Below are 24,094 nucleotides of genomic sequence, written 5' to 3'. Positions count from 1 at the left end.
GCATTAGCTTTCTATTCAAGAATGGCATTAAGGGCATGGTCTAGGTTGAATCTTGGTCTATGCTTCGTATCATTTACACAGTGTGTTCCAATTGAACCTTCTGCATGTGGTTGATAGAAGGTTCAACTGGAAAAAATAACCTTGCTCTAAACACAACTATAGAAGCCTGGAGCTTGGTATTGGCTGGAAAATTTCAATTGCTTCATTAGTTTTGTGACTTGTACAGGAACATTTCCCACATAATATCTCCAAGAATAATTGGAAACAACTTCTAGAATTCACTCAACATAAACCCACAAATCTCAAAGGCTATGATCCTCAAGGCAGAAGATAAACTCAACCTCATAACAAATATGGAGTGCCTCTGTTAAATACAGCTCTGTCTACTCAATTAGCATTGCAATCAAGCAGCCAAGTAGTGGACCAATCTAGAATGGAGGCTTTGATATTGCCATTTCTAGTTTCTACAAACAACACCAACTTCACATGCCTTTAGAAGAATGGTGAGTATAGAGGTGATCGTAGAGAAGTTGCACTTAGAATTGCATTGAACACAAAAGCTAAAACTCAAAGACCTGATTGGCAACAAAGGTACATCTTGTTATTCCATTGCCCACTAATTGTTGTGCAAGCTACACTGAAGACAAAGATCTTTGTACAAGACATATAACAGAGGTCAGAGGTCAGAGGTTAGATATTATTACTTGAATACACATAGAATTGTATCTCATAAATAGGCCATAGGCAGAAAATAGAGAAATGCATTAACTTTACAGCCACAGACTCAAATTAGTAATGTTGCAAATCCAAAGGAGTAGTTAATGAACATCCGCTACCTCTCTAGCTACAGAGAGAACATGAAAATAAGTCCTTTATATCACAGGTTAGCTTAGTCAAAACTTCATCCAAGGAGATCATTTCATGTATATAATTATGTAATCACAAGTCATTTCAGTGCAATTTTGGAGTGAACTTCACTTGTGTTTGCGGTGTTGGTTTGTCCTCACTCAAGGAAGTGAATATTGTATGCAGTTCCCTTATTTTTGGATGTGTGAATAGGAAGAATTCTAATCATCGACTAATTCACATCATTCTTTGGTGTGTCTGTTGATGGTAAGTACAGATTCCCTTATTTTGGGATGTGTGAATAGATTAATTCAGATCACAGTGAACATATTGCTTCATTATTCTCAAACATTTCTGTATATTAGTCCCCTCACAAAGGTACCATTACACTAAAGGGGGGAGAATTATAGTGTATTATGGTGTGTCATAAATACCATCCTGTACAACATCATCATTTCCCAACATTCTTATTTTTGAACCCTTGAGGCTTCTTATAAAATTGTTTTGCCCATTACCCTGTTTCAATGGTTGGAAGCTTTACTGATTCAGTTTCTTTGTTCCCAGTATTTGATAGCAGAGAGTTTCAATTTCTGTGTGCTTCTATGAATTTCATGGAGAAGGATTGTTAGACTAGATTAGTTAGGTTGAGTGGCCTGTATAGAGGTGATCGTAGAGAAGTTGCACTCAGAATTGCATCGAACACAAAAACTAAAACTCAAAGACTGGATTGGCATATTGAACAACAAAGGTACATCTTGTTATTCCATTGCCCATTAACTGTCGTGCAAGCTACACTGAAGACAAAGATCATATTTTCACCTAACGATTGAAAGTGCACTAACATGCCTGCAAGTTACAAAAGATGTTTTTTTTTTTCGGAAAATCTAATTCCGACTCAGCAAAACTGGGCACTTAAATGTAATTTCATGCTTATTTTGCAATGTATTTATTGTGGCGAGAGAGGTAGGCACTGATTAATTAGAAATTTTGGATATCATTGTCTAGTTGTTACAATTCTCTTTATAGGAGCATTCTTTATATTGCTCACAATTTTTTGATGATTATGATCAGCTGTTACAATGTTGCTCATAAAAGCACCTTCCAAATTTCCCTTTTTGCAAAAGTTGCAATTGTATCCTATGTTATACACTACTTACATCACAGTTCTAGTCTCTTACATAGGCGTGGCTTCAAGCGTGATGAAGCCTAGATAAACCAGGCTGGAACATATAAGGGAATGGAAGAACACCAAAACAGTTGAAAACATGTGAGAAGGTGGAATAATACCCAACGGATAAGTCTCTAAGGCTATAAACATATTGATCTCCTGCAAGTGCTAGATCAATAATCTGTTATTATCTAACCTGTATTAAAGTTAATTCTAATATGCTCCAACCTACAGGAAATTATCTATGAAAGTTTCCTCTAGGGAGACTGCAGGGGAGTTGCTTCCATGAGAAGAAGGGCTTTGGAGATGACAACTGGCAGATGTCTGGATGGGTTGCCCTTGGATGGATTTGATTATGGATCCATCCTCGGGCAATGATGTGAATTGCCTGTTGGATATGTGCAGATTCCTGTGGGTGTTGCAGGGCCTCTTTTGCTTGATGGCTTTGAAATCATGGTTCCCATGGCCACCACCGAGGGTTGCCTGGTGGCGAGCACCAACAGAGGTTGTAAGGCCATTCATATGTCTGGGGGTGCTACAAGCGTTCTTCTTAGAGATGGCATGACCAGGGCTCCTGTTGTTCGATTCCCCACTACTAGGAGAGCTGCACAACTCAAGTTTTACTTGGAACATCCCAATAACTACAAAAGCTTGTCTCTCATCTTCAATAGGTATGGTGATACAAATTATTTTTTGTTCTTTTCGATCACATGCATACACACTCTAATAATTTTATCACTCCAAAATCCCTTAATGCTATGTTGTGATATGCTATTATCAATCTATCAATCATTTAAGAGAATCAGATTGTTGTATACCAATCTTGTGAGTAGTGATGTGATGTTCTTGTGTATGTAATAACAACACCAACAGATTTTCCAGGCTGCAAGGAATCAAGTGCGCAATTGCAGGAAGGAATCTGTACATGAGGTTTTGTTGTTCCACTAGAGATGCCATGGGGATGAATATGGTGTCCAAGGGTGTGCAGAATGTTTTAGATTTCCTTCAGAAAGAGTTTCCTGATATGGATGTTATCAGTGTTTCTGGTGAGTCTCTCTAGGCCATGCAAATCTTAACAATTCTGATTGGAATTTGGGTTTTGGATCATCCTAATTTCACTAGTTCTGTGGACTCTTGCATCACTGTGCATTCTTTGGTCGCCTTTTTTTTCATTGTGTCGTTGAAAGTTTTGTTTAATATAATGTTTTTGGCCCATCATCAAGTAATTTCTGTGCGGACAAAAAGCCGACAAATGTAAACTGGATTGAAGGGCGTGGGAAATCAGTGGTGTGTGAGGTTGTCATCACTAAGGCAGTTGTTAGCAAGGTCTTGAAAACCACCATTCCAGCTTTGTTAGAATTGAACATGCTCAAGAACTTAACTGGATCTGCACTGGCTGGTGCCATGGGGGGCTTCAATGCCCATGCATCCAATATCATCTCTGCTATGTTTATTGCAATATGCCAAGATCCTACCCAGAACATTGAGAGCTCTCATTGCATTACAATGATGGAGGCATCTAACGGTGGCAAGGATCTGCATGTTTCGGTCACAATGCCTTGTATTGAGGTATGAAAAGTTACACTCATTAATGTGTTTTTAATACATTCTTTGGGTCAGGTAATGTAAGTGAAGAAAAGCATCAACGGAGGTCTATTTCCATTCGGGTTTTGATTTGAGTAGTTATAAAGCAGAATGTGACGTGAATTGGCAATTGCTTTGCTTGGTTTTGTTGCAGGTGGGAACAGTAGGAGGTGGAACACAGTTGGCTTCACAAGCTGCTTGCCTGAATATGCTTGGAGTGAAAGGAGCTAACGTGGAATCTCCTGGGGCGAATGCTCAGAGGTTGGCGAGAATTGTGGGAGGAGCAGTTTTGGCTGGAGAGCTGTCTCTCATGTCTGCTTTGGCTACAAACCAACTGGTTAAGAGCCATATCAAGTACAATAGAAGTTCAAACAAAGAAACCAAAACAATGGCCACCATTCCTATGATCTAGGCATACGCCAACCCAACAAAGTCACCACAGTTCGTTCATTATTCATTTCATTTCTGGGTGCAAAGATTCATTATGTATATGCAAAGATTCTGTCACTCCCCTTTCATAGCTTGGCATGAAAATTTCATGCAATGATGGAAATTAAACCCTAGCAAAACCCTGCAAGCCGAGGGATACTTGACTGAGAGCCAGAGGCATGGGAAAGCAGGATACAGCTTGAAAAATCTAATAGCATGCTTGAAGAATATAGTAAGCCTCATTGATAGGCCTCATGCTAAGCATGCCATTGTTTTAGCAGAGGATTCTAACAGGTTCACCGAAGAGTACATGGGTGGCGAGCTGCAGAGCGGACATGTAGAGCAGGAAGCGTCGAGTCGAAGAGGAAGGTGAGTGAGCAACGCGCGGGTGACCATTTCCTCAATTTGATTTGGAACCGGCAATAATACTCTGCGGCTGCAATGCTAGCTCGTCCCCGATCTATTAGGGGATGTCAGGCCCTCCAGCTACGATCAGATTTTTTGTCAGGGAATGGTAGGGAATGTCAGGATTGCCAGGGGAGGGTGGTGGAGAAGGAGGGTGGCGGAGCTAGGGGAGGGTGGCGGAGGGCAGAGGGATTGCTGGTGGCCGGCGCCGGACGATTTTCTGGCCGGTGATGGAAAACGGGCCATTCTACCACCTAGGTAGACTACTCCTTCATCTTTTGTAATCTAGTTTTTAAAGCTATTGAATTAACTGTGATGATTGCGCGCCTGCATGTATTCATGGTTTGTGATCTCATTTTTAAAGCAATTGTTACCATTATTATCTTGTGTCACATGATTAATTTTTTTAGGAGCAATTGTGGTATTGCAGCTTCCTTTTCCATTAAAATTTGGATATTATGGCATCAAGTACCGTATAGAGCATCAATTATTTGGACAACATAGGTATGACTCGACTCTTTTTGTTCTAAGCAGTAAATGTATTGACAATAGAATATTTAGGTTTGATAATTTTAAATGAAGTGATGGGGAATAACAATTTAAATTTGATCTAGTGGATTTTCTTGCATTCCACCCTTTTACCACCGCATTTTGCCAAGAATCATTTCGGAAAAAGTTTTATTTTAAGAAGGTAGGAAGAGAGAGACTCGTATGTGTGAGAGATTCACATGCATCCAATGACTTTTAAGCATAGTTAATTTATTCAATCAACATTCTAAGAGATTTTTACTATTTCTCAGTGGAAAAATAAATTTTATATGATAGTTATAAGCTATATATATATATATATATATATATATATATATAGATATATATATAAAGAGATAATATATTTCAAGTTTAATTTAGCTTTTTATGTTAGCTTTTTATGTCAAGTTTATTATATATAATAAATTTCTTAAATTCTCATTTTGTAAAATATAAAAATGACAAATGTGACTTCAGTTATCAAAGTTCTAATTGCATATGTATCTTTCATGTGAATGTTGCCTATATGTCAATCACTTACTGGATTTTCTTCAAACAATTGAATTTTGGCATAGTGGAAACATACTAATGGAAACATTAAAAGTTTAAGAAAAATCCATATAAACGTAACAACTTTTTTAGTCAAAGTACTTAAAACATTAATTTCATTGAATGTTTTGGGAAATAAATAAATCTAAAACTTTAATTAAGACTTTTTTTTTAAATCATGGAAAAGCTTTTTGATATTCAAAACCAAGTGAAGAATAAGTAAAGTTATGATTTTTACTCACCTCTAAAGTCAAAGTACTTAAAACATTAATTTTTGCTGTATTGAAAAAATAAATCCATCTATCCATGAACTTAATTTAATCACCACAAAGTCTTTTAAATCATGGAAAAACTTTTTGATATTAAAAACCTTGTGAAAAATAGATAAACTATCAACCGTCTCAAACATTATGTTTTCCACTTACAACTAAATTCCTACTGTACACCTTATCACTATGTGCCCCATAGATCTTAGTATGGTATTCATTGTTGCCCCACAGATCTTAATATTGTATTTACTGTTTAGCGGTTACATTGTAGTTGATTTTGTTAACAACTTTTGATATAAATAGTAGTTACATTGTAGTTGATTTTGTAAATCAGTTTTTTATATAAATATAATAATATACTTATGAACCAAAAAATTCAAATAGCATGATTATTGTTGATTATGATAATAAATTTTATTACTTTTAGAAAATTACATAGTATGAAAAGTAAATTTATTTATTTATTTATTAAAATTAAAATTAATACATATATTTCATATTTATTACAATTATATTAAATTTTTATAATTTAAATGTTTATCATATATTTAAATAATTTAATTACAATTATATTAAATTTTTATAATTTAAATGTTTATCATATATTTAAATAATTTAAAATTTGATTGAATATGATAAAGAAAATTACATTTTTTATTTAAAAAATAAAATGACTAATCACATTACTATCTTCTCTCTTTAAGAAAATTATAAAAAGAAGCAACACAAATTTAAAATAAATTTTAATAATTTGGAAAATCTTACATTATATATACAAATATATTAGGATATAAATTACAAATTTTACCCAAAAAAAATATAAATACAAATCACTTTAAATTGGAGTGTTTTAAGAAAATCCATACCATGAATACTATTTTGTCCACATTTATGGTACAATGTATTGCATATGAAATTTTCTGGAAAAATAGGTCAATTTTCATTATATTTTTATTGCCTTTCACTTTAATCTAATAATAATTAAACTAAATTTTTGTTTAAATCTAAAATTTTATTCATACTTTTCGAAATTCAATAATTAAACTAAGCGAACCGAACGATAATTATATAACTTTATTATAAACTTTTTAAAAAAAATTATTATATTTTCTTAAAAACTTATTAATAAATTATTTTTATGACTTGAAATGATAAAAATATAAATTTCAATAACTTTAAAAATTTGAGCTAAATGTCATTAACGTCCACCATCTTTTACAATTTACCATATCTACATTTAAGGTGTAACTTCTTACAATTTATAGTATATAAGTGTAACTTATAAATTAATAAGTACAACAAAGTCATCGACTGTCCTCCATTTGGTACATGGGCCAATAAAACCAAATCAAACAAAATTCATCCTGTACCAACAAACAAGATTTAATTTTAAGAATGAAAAAATTTTAAGCAAAAAAATATTTAAAAAATAATAAAATTAACCGTTAATATTTTTAAATTTAATAAAGAGATCAATTTAAGTGATGTTGAATTTCTTATATGATATTCGGTACATGAGCCAATAAAGCCGAATCATACAAAATTCATCCCGTACCAACAAAACAATATTTAATTTTAAGAATGAAAAAATTGTAAGTAAAAAAAATATTTAAAAATAATAAAATTAACAGTTAATATTTTTAAATTTAATAAAGAGATCAATTTAAGTGATGTTGAATTTCTTATATGATATTATAGATTATGATAGAGTCATTTTAATTCTGGTTTTTTCTCAAAGTAAAGAGAATTTTGGGTTTCTTTTAGGTGAAAATTATGAATTATTTATATATAGAAATGTTTGATTTTTTTAATATTTAGTAGATTTAAAGTTAAAATAAATTTATATTGATTTTTTATAAATCAACTTAAATTTATATGAAGCACAAATCTAACATAATTCTAGAAGCATGAAATTTTTGTAAGTGTAAATTTATTTTAAAATGCAAAGAAGTAATATGTAATTTTTTATTGTTTAATTGTATTTTTGAATGTTATAGAGATTACATAATATGTGTATTGCCTGGATTTTTACTAGTAATATATATTTAAGTATACATCAATATTAATTTATATTAAATTATTTTATTCATAACTCATTGGATATTTTATTGTATATAACATTAAAATATTTTCTACTAACTTTTATATATATATCTATATATATATATATATATATATATATATATATATATATATAAAATGAATTAAAGATTTAAAAATCTTACTCACATATTTTTTTTACTTATTATATGAAATTATATTAAGTTATACAGACAATTAATTAAATATGCATAGTATATTTTTTCTTTTTTATTATAATCAATATTGTTTTTCTATTTAGACAACATACTCACACATTGCCTCACACTACGCTGCAACTTTTCAGCTCAATAATATTTATATTTTGTATAAATTTCAACATTAAATTTTAAAATATGAATCATCGTTATTTTAATTTATATGGTAAGATGGATCCATAATTGACACTTACATTGACAAAGTGGGAAAATCTATCATAACTAAGTTGTCAAACCAAATATAGGACAACCATCACTCGCTAGATTGATTCATAAGAGCGCAGACTTTCACTCCTGCAAAGATACCTCTGTGTCTTATAATTAACCTATTTCCTTAAGTCCAAAAAAATCAATCTCTTAACCAAATCACTCATGTTAAAAAATCTGATGGATCACAAAATAAATTTATCATTTTTTAAAATTTACACATCCTTGACAAAAAAAAATTTGAGGGCCCTGTTTCCTCGTGTCGGCTTTCGTTTTAAATTCTTATAAGCAAAGCAAGCACAGGAAAAAAGCAGTTGTAGACTCGTTGAAATGCTTTCTTCTTTTGACTGTCCACATGAGTGTTCCGTCTTCCCCAATGTACTGGGGATACCGTTTTCCAGCTTTTTCGAGGATATTTCATTTTCTCGGCCTATCTTAATGATGGATCTACTTTCAAGTGATTTGACAACAAAGAGAACATATATGATTAGTGTGTTTTCTTGGCTTATCTTGACGATGATCTACTTTTGAACCAAAAAAACAAATATTATTAGTGTGGATTTTCCCAATTATATATTATTAATATGTTTCTCAATCTATATATATATATATCCTTACTGGCTACAAAATGTTATCAATTTTCATTCTTCGAGGTTAAAATATAATGAGCCATTCATCACATCAAAATATAAAAGGATTTCAACCTGATATAGACATCTTTCCATCATCCCCATTATTTTAAAATCAATTTTTCGCATTTTTTAATATTATCATTGATTTATAGAATTTTAATCCACCAATCAACTTATAATGATATAAAGTCCGTGATACCTAAACATTAGTTTTATTTTATTAAAATTTTATTAATAAATTTTTATTTGTTGAAATGGTAAAGATATGGGTCCATTATTTTAAGAATATTTAAGTAAATTTAAATCTCTCTTCCATTTTATATATAAATAAAGGTGATATATGTATAGCAGTATAGTATTTATTTTTTTCGTGCAGGTTCTACATTTTGTTGTATTTGAGAACACTTCATTTTCACAATTGTTTTGCAAGTTACATTTCAACAATGCTCATAATGAAAGCTTTCTCTGCATTTCTGCACTCTGTGCAATAAAAGTTAAACCTTGAGATATGCCGATTTTGTAATTGTTATAGTAGTTGCCTGGAACGATTGAAGATAGAGAGAAATAAAAAATTGGATTAAATGCAGTCAAGGAAGACACTCAACAATATTATATATGAAGCAAGTGCATAAGCAAAGATTTAAGTCGTGAAAAATTAATATATCTATTTCACTCTGAGGTGTGGAGGAAGATTTCATTGTGCGGAGTGCGGAGGAAGCACAATGAAATCTTCATGCGCACCTCCACACTCCACATGATGAAATTAACACAATTAAAAATAAAAAAAACTTAAACATATAACATCTATCAAACTTAAAAAACATAAAACATATAACTACAATGTTTCAATAATCAAAATAACAAAAGTTGTGGTACATTATGTGTTTTTATTGATTTTTTTATTGAGTAGTGCGTGAACCTGCAATGTGGAATATTGACTGTGGTGTAGAGGGCTCCACACCCAGTATTAGAAAATTAATTATGGCTTAGTCATATTATTAACATCTATTCAATGCTTAATAACATTTATTTTGATGCTTTGTATAGTGATTATTGGTTGTAAACATATCAAGTTCAACATTTATTTGGCGAATTGAACTGTAATTAACACATTATTTGAATTCTTAATAACATTTACTACTTGTAGATAAATCAAGAAGATGCATAGGACTCTTTAGTGAATATTCGATTTAGCAAATTTAAGCATTGTGTGTATGGAGGTGTGGAAGCGGGGGAATAATGTTTCTGTCAGGTGCACTCCTCTTCCACATATCCTTTCAATGTTGTTTGGCTCCACACACTCGGACATATTACAATCATCTTCAAACCCACATGTGCAGAAGGTGATTGGAGATCAACTAGTTTCTATGTTATTCTAACTACTCATATACGATGATAACAATATTCACATATTCTTATGCAAAGAAGTAGCTTACTAAAGAATCGGTAGTGTACCAAACAATCAAAATCAACATTTCTAATGACACATCTATGTCTATTAATGTGTGTGAGGAAGAAATGTTGTGTAGCAGAATGTGTATGTTGAGTAAGGAACATAAACTTTGTTTGACAATGTTTTGTACCTCTGCATACATTCCCGCACACTACATATTAATATTGATGGTTTTAGCTTATTAAAGTTTGGGTTACATGTATATCGGGTGCAAAATAAGGGTGGACAATTAATGTATAAGGGTGGGTTTTTAATTTGTTTACAACTAATAATCACTACACAATTATTTAAAGTAAATATAATTGAACATTGGAATGATCAACTAATTACGAGTTGATTCAATCAATAAATGTTGAAAAGACTCAAAAAATGTATGTTAAATGATGTGAAAATTGGCATCTTGTCGTGTGCAAACTAATGAAATATCACCCAAAACAAGAAAACACGACAACATGCTTATGTTTACAAAATAAGTAACAAATGGAAACACAATACCCTAGCCATGTGAGACTTAGTTATTTGTTTTCCACATAAATTCATAGTGCATCGTTTAGAACTAGTGAGGAGAACAACCTAACAGAATCCATTAGATGGCAAACTTTATGTCATTTAACTAAAGAATTAGTGCAGGTGTTTATCCGATTAAGACGCCATTGTTACAAAGGGTAAACACAAACATGTTATCCACATCTTTTCACATACATGTCAATAGCTAAAACAACTCACCTTATACCACTAAAATCAAGAATTACCGAGAAAAATAAATGTTTTGTTTTCCATAAAAAACATTAGTGCTAATCCTTGCAATCAAAGCATTAATCCACATACTTTAACTAAATATTATAGCACGAAATATTTTGAATGACAATAGTTGGTGTACAAACTGTTGAAAGCATTTAGTACCAAATGTGCAAGAAACGACAAGTGTGCAGGGTGGCAATATATGGAAAAAATGTGTTAAGACATAAATTTTTATGGAGGTGTAGGAACCTAGAGTGATGGATATTAACTATGGTGTAGATGACTCTACACTCATTATTAAAAAAGTAATTGAGGCTTAGTCGTACTATTAATGTCTAATCAATGAATCAATATACAATCATGATGTCGTTCGAGTGCTTAATAACATATATTCTAACACAATGTGTAATGATTACTGATTGTAAACATATCAAGAAGATCGTATCCATCGACATTATAAAATAACCCTTTTGGTGTTTATATGATGAATCGACGTGTAATCAACACATTGTTTGAGTGCTTAATAACATTTGATAGTAATTTGAAACAATGTGTAGACCCCCTCTACACACTTCTTCCACACATTGCCCCATTTGGTGGCAATATTTTGAAAAATTGTTACATAGATTCAATCATCTTCCTACGACACGAATTAGCAGATATAAAAAAAATTAAGACTTAATTTTACAATTAATAGAAGCTTTGTTACCAGTAAATGTAACTCGGTTTGGCATTTATTCAGTGAATCGACACATAATAAAGACATCATTCAAGTTCTTAATAACATATTAAAATAATAATTGATTCAGTATTCCTCTAATAAAAACATTATCCAAGATCCTTTCTTCAATTGATGTTAGCAGAATTGGATGAAAGAGCATGTAAAACCATATGTGAAAATACATAAAGATGAAGCAACATAAATGAGACCATAAAGAAAATGCACATAAAGTTTGATAGGGCATTTCATCTAGTGTGGACTACATCTTTGGGCCCTGCTTCAATAGTGGGGAGGCCACTTCATTCATCTCATCCAAAGAAGGGAAAATACATAGTGAATACATCATTATACCTCCATTCCTCAGAGTGAATTGAAGTTTGACTGTTTAAATGACAATAATCATAGCACCAACATATGTGTCTCATCTTCTTAAGACTTTTAACTATAAACATGAATTACCTCTGAGAGGCGCATTGTTGTCTCATGGTAATTAATGATGAAGGCAAGTTTCTACCATGACCCTTGAATTCTTCTACTGAGATGCAAAAATTGATTACCCATTGTAATGATTGTGAAATGCTAGTTAAAATGAGTATAAACTCGACCACATTCTTCCAATCTCATACCCTTAGAGAATTTTTAGATTTCTCACATATTTTGCATGGAATATTCTCTCTCTTGAAAAATGTGCTTGGGCAAGGTTCCACCCTCCTGGTTTTACTCACATCAAGGTTACACCATCTTTCATGGTTCTGCATTCTAAACTCTGGGTTCTGAACTGCTTGGTTCCATCCTTGGCCCTCGGCTTCAGAGCTCTGTCGCAATCTTCATTCAATGAAAAGAACATTGATTAAATATCACCCCCGATGACAGATATTATTATTACTCCACTAGATGGCTAGTTTCCTTGCGTGCTTCATTTAGAATGCTGCTTAGTGATGCATTCAATGTTAAAATCCCTATGGCTCCCATTTTTATATAGTAACAAATATATTTACGCAAAATTTGTTAACATGCCCACTGCACTTGGCACTAATCGTCCGCTATATATAATGGTTGTTTGACCATTAGCTGTTATTAACGTTTAACACCATCATGGATTCGTTGAACAATTCTGTCAATTAACATTTGTAATTAGTGGTTGGATTATATATATATATATATATATATATATATAAGCATTGGATAAAAAATTAAACAACCAGCTCGATAGATAAACCATGACTGTTTGTTGTCGTGGATAAGTTTGCCATGATGGTTATATGCTATATATAACATTTGAAACCGTTCATGAATAGTCTACTGGTCGTAAACTTCAGTTATCAGTTTTTTGGTTAGTGATGGGTTTTCGGGTCCACCCACCTTGGTGGTCCACAATCATTCAAATTTCTGCCCAATAACCATTTGAATAACCACGACTCGTTTAATATTATATAACCACTTGTAAACCAAATGAATGTAGCATGCCCATCATTAACAGTTTAACAAATTGAGTTTGGGGTTGGGTAATTATAACCATCATCGGTTTCGAATTCCACCTACCTAAACTTCTTGTTTGTTTGATGGAACGGTGTGATGGGTTCGTTCCATAAAACCATTGAATAACAAATTTAAATTGTCATTGCAATGTTATGTAACTACCAATTCTAACTATTCAACGCCACCTGATTTGAAACCGTTGGATAAAAGAATATCCACTACTAATTCGTGGGTGGACCGAGCCCATTCGATCGTATGTTGGGTGCCATGTGGTGACCTTTGATTTGGCCACATGGCACCATACTATTGGGCCATAAACCCACCTTAGTCAACTACCATTTGTCCACCATTCTAGGTCCACATCAACCCGTCAAGCTTGTTACGATGGAAAGTGTTAGTTGTACGATCCTACCACGTGGCATGCCCTAGTAGTGCCACGTGGAAAAATTTTATTGGTCCATTTAGACGCCCTAAATTTCCAAAAATAGGTGACACATGGAATGCTCTCAGGCTTCTGTGTCACCCTATTGATGTCATGTTGATATCAGTACTAATGTCATGATGATTTTAGCAGTACGGATTGCTCAGTCATCCACCCTATTTGAGTTTAATTTTTTTTCTATTTAACCAAAAATTTTGACTAGCCATAACTCCATCATATGAAGTTAGATTGAGGCATTGTTTACACGATTAGAAACCTTGTGACATGCTCTTCGATCTGAAGCTAGTTTCACAATCATCTGTATACTTTTATTTTTGGGCCATTAGGGATCCACCTATATCATTTCTCCCCACTAAAGGACTTTTGGTCCTCCAAAAGTATAAACAATACTGCAATCTTGATTTACATAACAATTGTCTCTAAAGGGCCACACTTTCTTCTCTTTCACATTTTTACTTCAAAGCCTGAAGTGATGAAACTGACACCTGTATTCGTATGCAAATCCATAGTTGAAAATACATGTTCAACTTACAAGACCCAAATAAAACCATACTTTCCAATAGTTTATAACACACCCATGGTCAAGTTTACATTAGAAACAATACCCTTGCTATCCAACTAAAAGGCTAAAATATCACCATGTTGCGTTCACAAGTGATGTTATACACCTCATCACTTTTACAAACAATTTCAAAACATGTGATTTACAATGGTGGTCATGCCAAATTGCTTAAAAATGCTCCCAACTCTATATAGAGCTTCTTGGGACACAACTCTCGATGGAGATTCTAACCGGTAGCTCTCTAGTGTCCTTTCTTGTTGCAATGGATGCAATGGTAATTCTTCCTCCAAACTTTCTTGACCTTCTTTCTCCCTTGATGTGGAGAGGCATCTTTATGTCATGACTCCTTGTCGACATAACCTTCATTGAATGACTATCTCTAGTACAAGTCTAATGAGGAGAGATCACCCTAGCTCTTCCTTTTTAATTCTCACTGGAAGGTGGATATGCTCTCAACATATTCCATTGTCTCTAACTTTTTGCTTTAGGACTCTCCTGTCTCTTCCTTTCTGACATAGCCCAATCTTGCATATTGAGGTAATTCCACCACTTATATGGGATTCACAATACCTTGGCCATTAACTCCTAGGTCCTTGCCGTCATATTCTATCTTCTTCATTAACTTGAAACCAATGCTTATAGTGTGGTTTTCAAAAGCACCAAAATCATCATCATAATGAGAACATGAAACTAAAGAATAGCTAGCACTGTTTACCTCATTTTCCAATTTTGAACCGGGTGATGATGACTTCAATAATCCTTTTCTACATGTCAACTTTCCCAAGGCCTCTTCTCTGGCTTGTAAGTGACATTGCAATCGATGCTTCTCTTTTTCTACTTCTTGTAAAAGTATTATCAACTCAACATTCTTTTCTTGAATTCTTTAGTTGATCTCCTCATCTGAATGATGAGAAGAAGATGAAGAAGAAGAATATTCACTTAAAGATGGAGATGGAGGTTCTCCTTCGTTTACCAAAGCATTGTCCTCTGTTTTGGATTTTTTCTTCTTTACTTGTTTTGAAGATCTATTCTCATGATCTACAAACAATATGTCTACCATGTCTATCATCTTGTAGATGGCTTGATGGAAAACTTTGTCTTTCTCTATTTCCTTCTTCATGTTGCACGTCCAATCTTGATTATCATTCACATTGTCAATTCACATCAGTAAGAAGACTTCTCTGATACCATTCTTGTAATACCAACATTATCCAAGATCTTTTCTTCGGTTGATGTTAATCGAATTGCATGAAACAGCATGTAAAACCATATGTGAAAATACTTAAATAAGAAGAAAAATAAACGAGACCATAAAGATAATGCACACAAATGTTTGATAATGGAGTTCGTCTAGCGTGGACTATTTCTCTGAGCCCTACTTCAATAGTGAGGAGGTTGCTTCATTCATCTCAACAAAAGAAAGGCAAGTACATGGTGTATACACCATTATACCTCCATTCATGGAAATGAATTAAAGTTATACTACTCAAATGACAAGAATCACAACACCAATAGGTCTATCTCTTCATCTTGAGTCTTTTGACTATAAACATTACCTACTTCTGAAAGGCCACTTCATGCTAAAAATTAATGATGAAGGTGGGTTTAGGCCATGACCCTTGAATTCCACTACCCAAATGCAAAAACTAATTGCACCATTGCGATCCTTGCAAAATTACGGTTAAAATGAGTATAAACGTGGCCACATTCATCCACTATCAATTCTAACCCATCAGGGAATCTTTTAGATTTCTCACATATTTTGAATAGAATATTTTCTGCCTTGAAAAAAATGTCTAGGAAAGGTTACACCCTCTTGGTTCTAGGCATGTTAGGGTTCCATTTTCTGTCATGGTTCCCCATTCTGATGTTTGGGTTATGAACTATTTTGTTCCATCCTCGGCTCTTAGCCTCATAGCTCCACTCTTGTCCACCTTTCAATGGAAACATAAACATGAAAAAACACCCTGAAATAAAAAACTGTTGATGTCAAAATAAAGTTTTTTTTAAAGTAAATTTTCAATATCTTTTAAAATAATAGTAAAATACAATAAAATTGGTTTTGTTTTGTGCAAAAGACATTAATTAAATATCACTTCGCCAACAAATATTCTAATGACCCCGCTACTTGGTGGGTTGGCTGGCACACTCTGTTTAGGATGCTACATGGTAGTGTGTTTTGGGTTAAAATCCCCATGGCTCCCCTTTTTATATAGTAACAAATAAACCAATTCCAACATTGTTAACATGATCACCGCATTTGGCATTAACCATCGACTATATATAATGGTTGGTTTGACCATTAGCCAACGCTAACTTTTAACACCGTTGTGGATTCATTGAACAAATTCACTGATTAACATTTTCAATCGGTGGCCGATTATATTTATATAACCATTGGATAAAATTTTAAACAACTGAATCAATAGCTAAATTGTGACTTTTTCTTGTCATGGATAATTTTATATGATATATATAACATTTGAAATTGTTTGCGAACAATATGTTAGTCATAAACTCTGGTTGTTAGTTGTTTGTTTGGTGATGGGTTAGCGGGGCCACCCACCTTGGTGGTCTGCAATCGTTTAAATTTTTGTAGAATAACCATTTGAATAACCACAACCCATTTAATATTATATAACTGTTCATGAACCAAATGTAGCATGTTTGCCATTAATAATTTAACAAATTGGTTTGGGGTTGGGTGGTTGTAACCGTCGGTGGATTTGACTCCTGTCAACCCTAACCACCTATTTGGCCGATGGAACCATGTGATGGGTTAGTTCTTCTGAACCATAAAACAAAAAATTTAAACTATCTTTGAAACATTCTGTAACTGTCGGTTCAATCCATTCAACACCGCCTATTTTGAAACCACTAGATTAATAAATATCCACTATCAATTTGTGGGCAGATTGAGCCCATTTGAACATTAGCTGGGTGCCACATGGTGCCCTTTTATTGGGCCATGTGGCCCCATGTTATTAGGCCATGACGTCGCCTTAGTCAACTTCCAATTGTCTGCCATGCTAGTGCCACATCAACCTGTCAGACCTGTTATGTTGCCAAGTGTCAATCATTTGTTCCTGCCATGTGGTGTGCATTGGTGGTGACAAATGGCACACCCTTGGGTTGCCACATCACCCTGCTAACATCAGTAATACAGACTATTGACTCATCCACCCAATTTGACTTTGACTCTTTGCCTCTTTGACTAAAAAATTTCACTGGAGATAACTCCCTCATATAAAGTAAAATTGAGGCATCATTTGTGCCATTGGAAAGCTTGCGAAGAGCTCTTTTTTCTGACACTAGTTTCAAACAATCAGAAGAATTTGATTTTTGGACCATTAGGGATCCACTTGGATCAATAATTAAGGTTTAATCGTACAAACAAAATATTTTGTCCTGGTAAACATAATCGTTTATTCGATGAATCGACACACAATTAGGAAATTGTTCCAATTCTTAATAGAATTTACTCTAACACATTATGTGACGGTTACTGCCTGTAAAAAAATCAAGAAGGTCATATCCATCGATATTATAAAATAGTATTTTCAACATTTATTCAACAAATCGATGTGTAATGAAGACATTGTTCAATTGTTTGGTAGTATTTATTGGTCGTAAACAAATTAAGAAGGCGTAAGTGGTTCCATTGTTAGTATTTTCTCTAGAATATTGGTAGGATCTGTGAAAGAGGGATATGTGTGGGAGAAATTTTATTCCCTCATTTATACACCTCCACTTATGTTACCCCTTTGCACATATTCAATTCCTAAAGTAGAGATTAGTGGATATTAAACACTCAATTAAGGCCTAATCCTATGATTAAGATATACTTTTTCATATCTTAATGGAATGTACTATCGAAATCATAAGCATTCATACTAGAGTAATGGTGAAATCATCATCTATTTAAATCTTAAGTGAATTAAATCTTATTGAATTTTTCTAGTGGTTCTTGGTTCTTATTTGTTCATGCTTCAAAGTTGTTGCATTATTACGTTGTTTATCGTATGAAGAAATTGTAATAGGTTTCTCTCATCTAAAGGTTTCCTAGGTCAGAATAAATGAGGTAACAAATGCCAATGAAATATGGGCCCTTGTTCAAAATCCATAAGTGAAATGGAAGATGATGTTGGGAAAAATACTGAGAGGGGGGGTGAATCATTATTTTAAAACTCACTTAAACCTTTCAATTTCTTATTCAGATTTCTGTATGCTACTGGAATTAAGTAAACTAGCGTATGTACGCAACTATGATGAAGGAAAACAACTTATATCGAGTTTTATATATATATATATATATATATATATATATATATATATATATATATATATATATATATATATATATATATATATATATATATATATATAGATATATATCACATAAGAAACACATAAACCATTAAGAAACACATCAACACATAAGATATATAACTATCACACATAAGAAACACATCAACACATGAGGACACCGGGATTTTTAGGTGGAAACCCAATGTGGGAGAAAACCACCACTAACATTGTCTCAATGTTCATATTTTATTAGAAAGGAAAAAGTATTACAATCATGTACTGGCGCAAACTCATACCAGTTCGCCTGTACTCATTAGAAGAAGGATACAAACTTACCTCATTCTCCAGCACCCATTGAAAGGGAGATCGAACCCCCTGATCTCATTTACCTACACACACCAGAAGGGAGCTCCAACCCCCTCATCAAATTTACCAGCTACCACTAGAAGGAAGATTTGGATTTCTCTTCGTCACTGAAGGCTCCAACCCTCATCACCTTTGTGGACCAAGTTTGATAATATTTCATACTAGATCCACCTAACCCAAAACATCAAACCTGTATGCCACTTTTCATCATATTTTTAGACTAGACCCACTACCATCATTTAAGCCCAATACCAAATAACAATTTCAAAACCAAATGATGTATCAAATCGATCAATCACTGAACCAACTGAATCATCAATGCAATCACTGAATCTCAATCAATCGATACAACTAGATCAAACTAAACCATGGTATATCATATCAATGCACAGATACTCATCAATAAGCCAAAACCTGTTACTCATCACATAAACCAACTGATGTTGTTGCAAACACTAATCAACCATATGTTAGAATATATACGCTACTGTTATGAGTCATACCCGCGTATGTACACACTTTTCCTTAAGAGGACCTATGTATTGATCTCAAAATACTAAATAGTCGGTTCTAAATCACTCTAAAACTGAATCAATCATTGAGTGACATAGTGAACCCATGACATATCACTGAACCAGGTATAAATCATCACATAGTAGCATCATCTCTAGTCAATATATCATTCCATAAAAAATTCAACCCAACCATAAATTTCAAACACTTATTATCATGAGAGACATCATTGACAGACAACAACAAACATAACAAAACTAATCAAACATCATTAACAACTCATACTACAAAACCCTAGCAGATATACACGAATTTTATAAATCACTTCTGCGTATGTACATGCTTATCATCACCACACCTGCGTACATATTTTTCCACAATGAAGAATATATATGCAACTAGCTAGGAGAAGATCTATGTATGTACATGACTTCTCAATGGAAAACTAGTGTACAAATCTGTAAAAATTGAATCATACCATCACTGCACAACTCAACATCTATCAAACCCAAATATTGGCATACAAACTCTTATAGACACACATCATAGATATATCAAACCCTAAACATATTATCTAATATATGATCATTTCAGATCTATTAGATGTGATCCATCTCCATGCTCCCCGGTGCACACCTATTTCAAATCAAGTTATTCATAAATAATCGATCACATACACACCCTAAAATTTTGATCTCCATATCCTTATATAACTTAGGCCTTAACCAATACCTTAGGTTAATCCCTTAGTAATGCTGATGGTATTCTTTGATAGGATCAAATATTCATTGTTATGTTCATTACTATGGTCCAATGCTATGGTAAAGACCCCTGGTATTCATAATATCATAGTGTAGAAAATGTACACAAATTCCCTTCTTCATACCTACGTATGTACACGACTTATCTTAACAGGACCCACGTATACTTTCCTAACTTTACCTTTATCATATTTCTGTCTCTTAACTGATATTCTTTTTTCCATTCTCTCTGTTACACTACATAACCATCATGTTGACATCTTTATCAAGTAGGTTACCATCAAGGACAACACATTAGTCATAATGCCAAAAATCCCCCCCTTTGGACTTGATGGAAACCACTTTGGTGTTTGGTCACCACTACCTGTAGATAATTGTAAACACATCTATAGACATGCAAAGCTTCTCTCCAAGCATTCTTATCCAAACACCAAGCTATTCTCCCCCTTTGACATCAAGGGAAAAGGTTGATCAATGCTTAATGAAGACTTACTTCTCCCTTTGTAGAGAAGAATATTGTATGTTTGATCTGTTGAATATGAACATTGACCATGCTACCCCTGAGCATATGTTGAATCTTATAGAATATCTAGAAGTAATTACATGTTATGCTAGGACTGATGCTAGGACGAATAACACCTGCTTCAAGGAGTTCCTTGATGATTTTTCAATTTCATTCATTTGGGCGAAAGGATATCGATTTGGGTGCACATTAGGTGTTTGGGACCCTAGGACCAAAGTGATTCTATGATCATGTTCCCCTCTAGAGGATGGAATCTCTTTAGGTTTGTCAAATACAGGTTGGTGGCAGTTTAAGACCTGTTGCATCTCAGGATGAATATGAAGAGTAATGGTTTCTATGGCCTGAATGGAATTAAACTGAGAGATAACTCCATGATGGCCCTTTTTCAATAGATTTTCCTTTCGATGTGAGCTAATGATAGAAGGAGCACCTTCCTGGAGTCCACGGAGGGTATGCATGTGGTCATTCTGCTTAAAGCTCATATATAACTCCTAGAAATCCATTGTGATTTGGCCTAGTGTGTGGAGCCATTCAGCACCCAAGACAATGTCACAACCACACATGTTAATCGCAAACATGTGGGTCTTTAGGTGGTAGTCTCCCATATGAAGTTTAATATTTTCACAATGGGCTTCACATTTCATTGTCCCCCCATCAGCACTGGGGACCTAGAAATTAGAGACTTCCCTCACAAAAAAATGAACAACTTCAGCGACTCGCTGATGGATAAAGTTATGAGTGTTGTCACTATCAATCAATACTACTATAGGGTGATGTTTAATAAATCCTTTGATTTTGAGAGTTTGGGGCCTAGAAATTCCTGCCAAAGTATGTAGTGAGATAACTAGTTCCTCTGGCGTAGTTGTGAGCTCATTGTCCTACTGGGTTTCCTCAACTTTTCCCTCTAGTCCCCCAAGGGGTGGGGCTTCCTCAGATGACTTGTGATCAGTAACATTAATTTGAAAGAATTTTGGTTCCATGCATTTATTCCCTGGGGATTATTTGTCATCACAGTGGTAGCACAATCCTTGTTTTCTTCTTTCAGCCATTTCTATTGGAGACACCCTTTGAAACTTAAGTGTTTGGGTAGGGTCCTAAGCTTGGGTGGGTCATCCCTTGGCTATGAAATTTGGATGAGGATACTGGAAAACTAAATTACGTTCCACTTCGATAGCCTTTGTGTAAGCGTTTATCCATGTAGGTGGGTGGTTCATTCAGACATGTGCTTGGATGGCTTCTTTGAGACCACTTATAAAACATTCCAACTAGAATTCATCTCCTATACCTTCTGTGTGAATGGACAATGTCTCAAAGGCTGAAATGTAGTCTTTTAATGTGCCTGTCTTTCGAAGCTTAGTAAGACAACCCAAAAAATTAGATTCTTTGTCAAAGTGATCACAAAGAGATTTTGAGAACACCTTCCAAGTTACGTTCCTAGGATAGCATTTTCGATGCCACTATCGCCATTGCCATCTCTCTTGGTCTAAGTAAAGGGATCCCATGTGTGGTTTAGTTGCATCATCATGGATATCATTCAAAATGAAATATTGTTCCATTTGTGCTACCCATACTGCCGGATTGAAGCCACCAAATTTGTGCATGTCCATCTTGGGTGGCTGAGGGTGGGAATGTTGGTGACTTCCATGGGAGTGAATATGATGGTTAGATTCTCCTTCAAGGTTTTCATCAATACCATGTGCCTCTCGATGCAACCTCAACGTGCTCATATTGAATTGTGCAATGAATTACTTAATTGGCTGCATACATCCTCGAAAGAATCCAACTTTCTTTCAAGGCACTTGATCTTCTCATTGGAAATGACTTGAGCTCTGGTTTCTAATGCACACAGATCTCGTTCATTGGATGTCACTTCGAAAAAATTTGGGACCACTCGAAAATTGAAGCTGACAAGTGAATGGTACCATTGTGATCAGCTCATCATCCTGAATATTATGGGATAAGTCTCTTGTAAGCATCCCGGGAAGGACCCTTTTTTTTACTCTGAATGGAGTTTTACTCCCCGTTGATCTATACTGTAGTTGCCAAATTCCAAAAAACTTGATCCTGCCCAATATCCTGCAAAAATCGGGCCCAGATTATAAGAGCCATAAGCCTCACTACGTAGATGGTCATATCTTCTTGTGAAACCACAATGGCTGAATGTGAGTTGGACTGTGGTGGCGAAAGAACCCCAACTACTATATATGAATGGTACTGTGGTGGTAGAACCTCAACTGGTGGATCTGATTGTTGCGGTGATGACAGAACCCCAACTACTAAATCTAAATCGTACTGCGGCGATAGAACCCCAATTGGTGGATCTGATCTGGCAAATAAGATAATGGGCGATCTTCAGAGAGTCGAGGGAACTATGGCTTTAAATGAGTGTTAGGTGCTACCGATCGAAATATACATAAGGGTCCAACAATAGTACTCGGCCTAATCTTTAAGGGCACTATGTTATGAAACCAGCTCACAAAAAGATAGAAAAGATAGATCAATGCCTTAGAATTCAGCCTCTTTGAGGGGGAAACCTCCTTTACATTACAAAAATGAATGATTCTTTGATGATTCAAATGACAATACCTCCTTTCTCTATATAGGAGTCTAAGGAGTCACAATATAACCCAGCCGACCTAACAATAATAATATAAAGGAACAAAAATAACAATAGAGGGAATATATGGGGCACAGTAATAACAATATGGTTACAATAGGGGCACAACAATATTAATAAGGGATACAACTACAATAGTAATGGAGTAATCACTAGTATTATAGGGACCTAACATGCCCCTCTCCTTCAAAAAAGTGTTTTCCTCAATGCTTGAGTAGTTATGGATGCTTCTATATAAAATTCTCATCCTCCCATGTGGAATATTCAACGAATAAGTTCTTCCACTTGATGAGATGCTCCGAAATTGATCGATTTCGTAGCTATCTAGTTCTTGTTTCTATGACTGCTTCTGGTTCCAATATAATTTTTCCTTCCTCGTCAAGTTCTGGCAATATTGTTTGAATTGAGAGCTTGTTGCCTATAACCTTCTTTAAACATGAAACATGGAAAACTGGGTGCGCTCGAGAAGCTGCAGGAAGCTCCAATTTGTATGCCATAGTACCAATCTTTTGCAACACCTTGTATGGACCATAATACTTTGGTGATAATTTATTATCCTTCTTAGCTTGCTTGAGTGACATTTGTTTATATGGTTGTAGCCATAGGAATACCCAATCACCTACATCAAAAATTCTTTCTCTGCGATGTTGATTTGCCTGTTGTTTCATTCTATTTTGTGCCAACACGAGGTTAT

General features: G+C 34.2%; 1 pseudogene; it reads left to right on the top strand.

Moving 5' to 3' along the window:
* LOC149241483 (3-hydroxy-3-methylglutaryl coenzyme A reductase 1-like) overlaps nt 1-24,094 on the top strand; it is an 83,714-nt pseudogene that overhangs the window by 9,323 nt on the left and 50,297 nt on the right.

Source organism: Pinus tabuliformis, chromosome 8 (genome assembly GCF_031772625.1).
Source record: "Pinus tabuliformis cultivar Carrire ecotype Pingquan chromosome 8, CPIR1, whole genome shotgun sequence".
In the NCBI taxonomy this organism is placed as follows: Eukaryota; Viridiplantae; Streptophyta; class Pinopsida; order Pinales; family Pinaceae; genus Pinus; species Pinus tabuliformis.
This window is presented reverse-complemented; position numbering and strand designations above follow the sequence as displayed.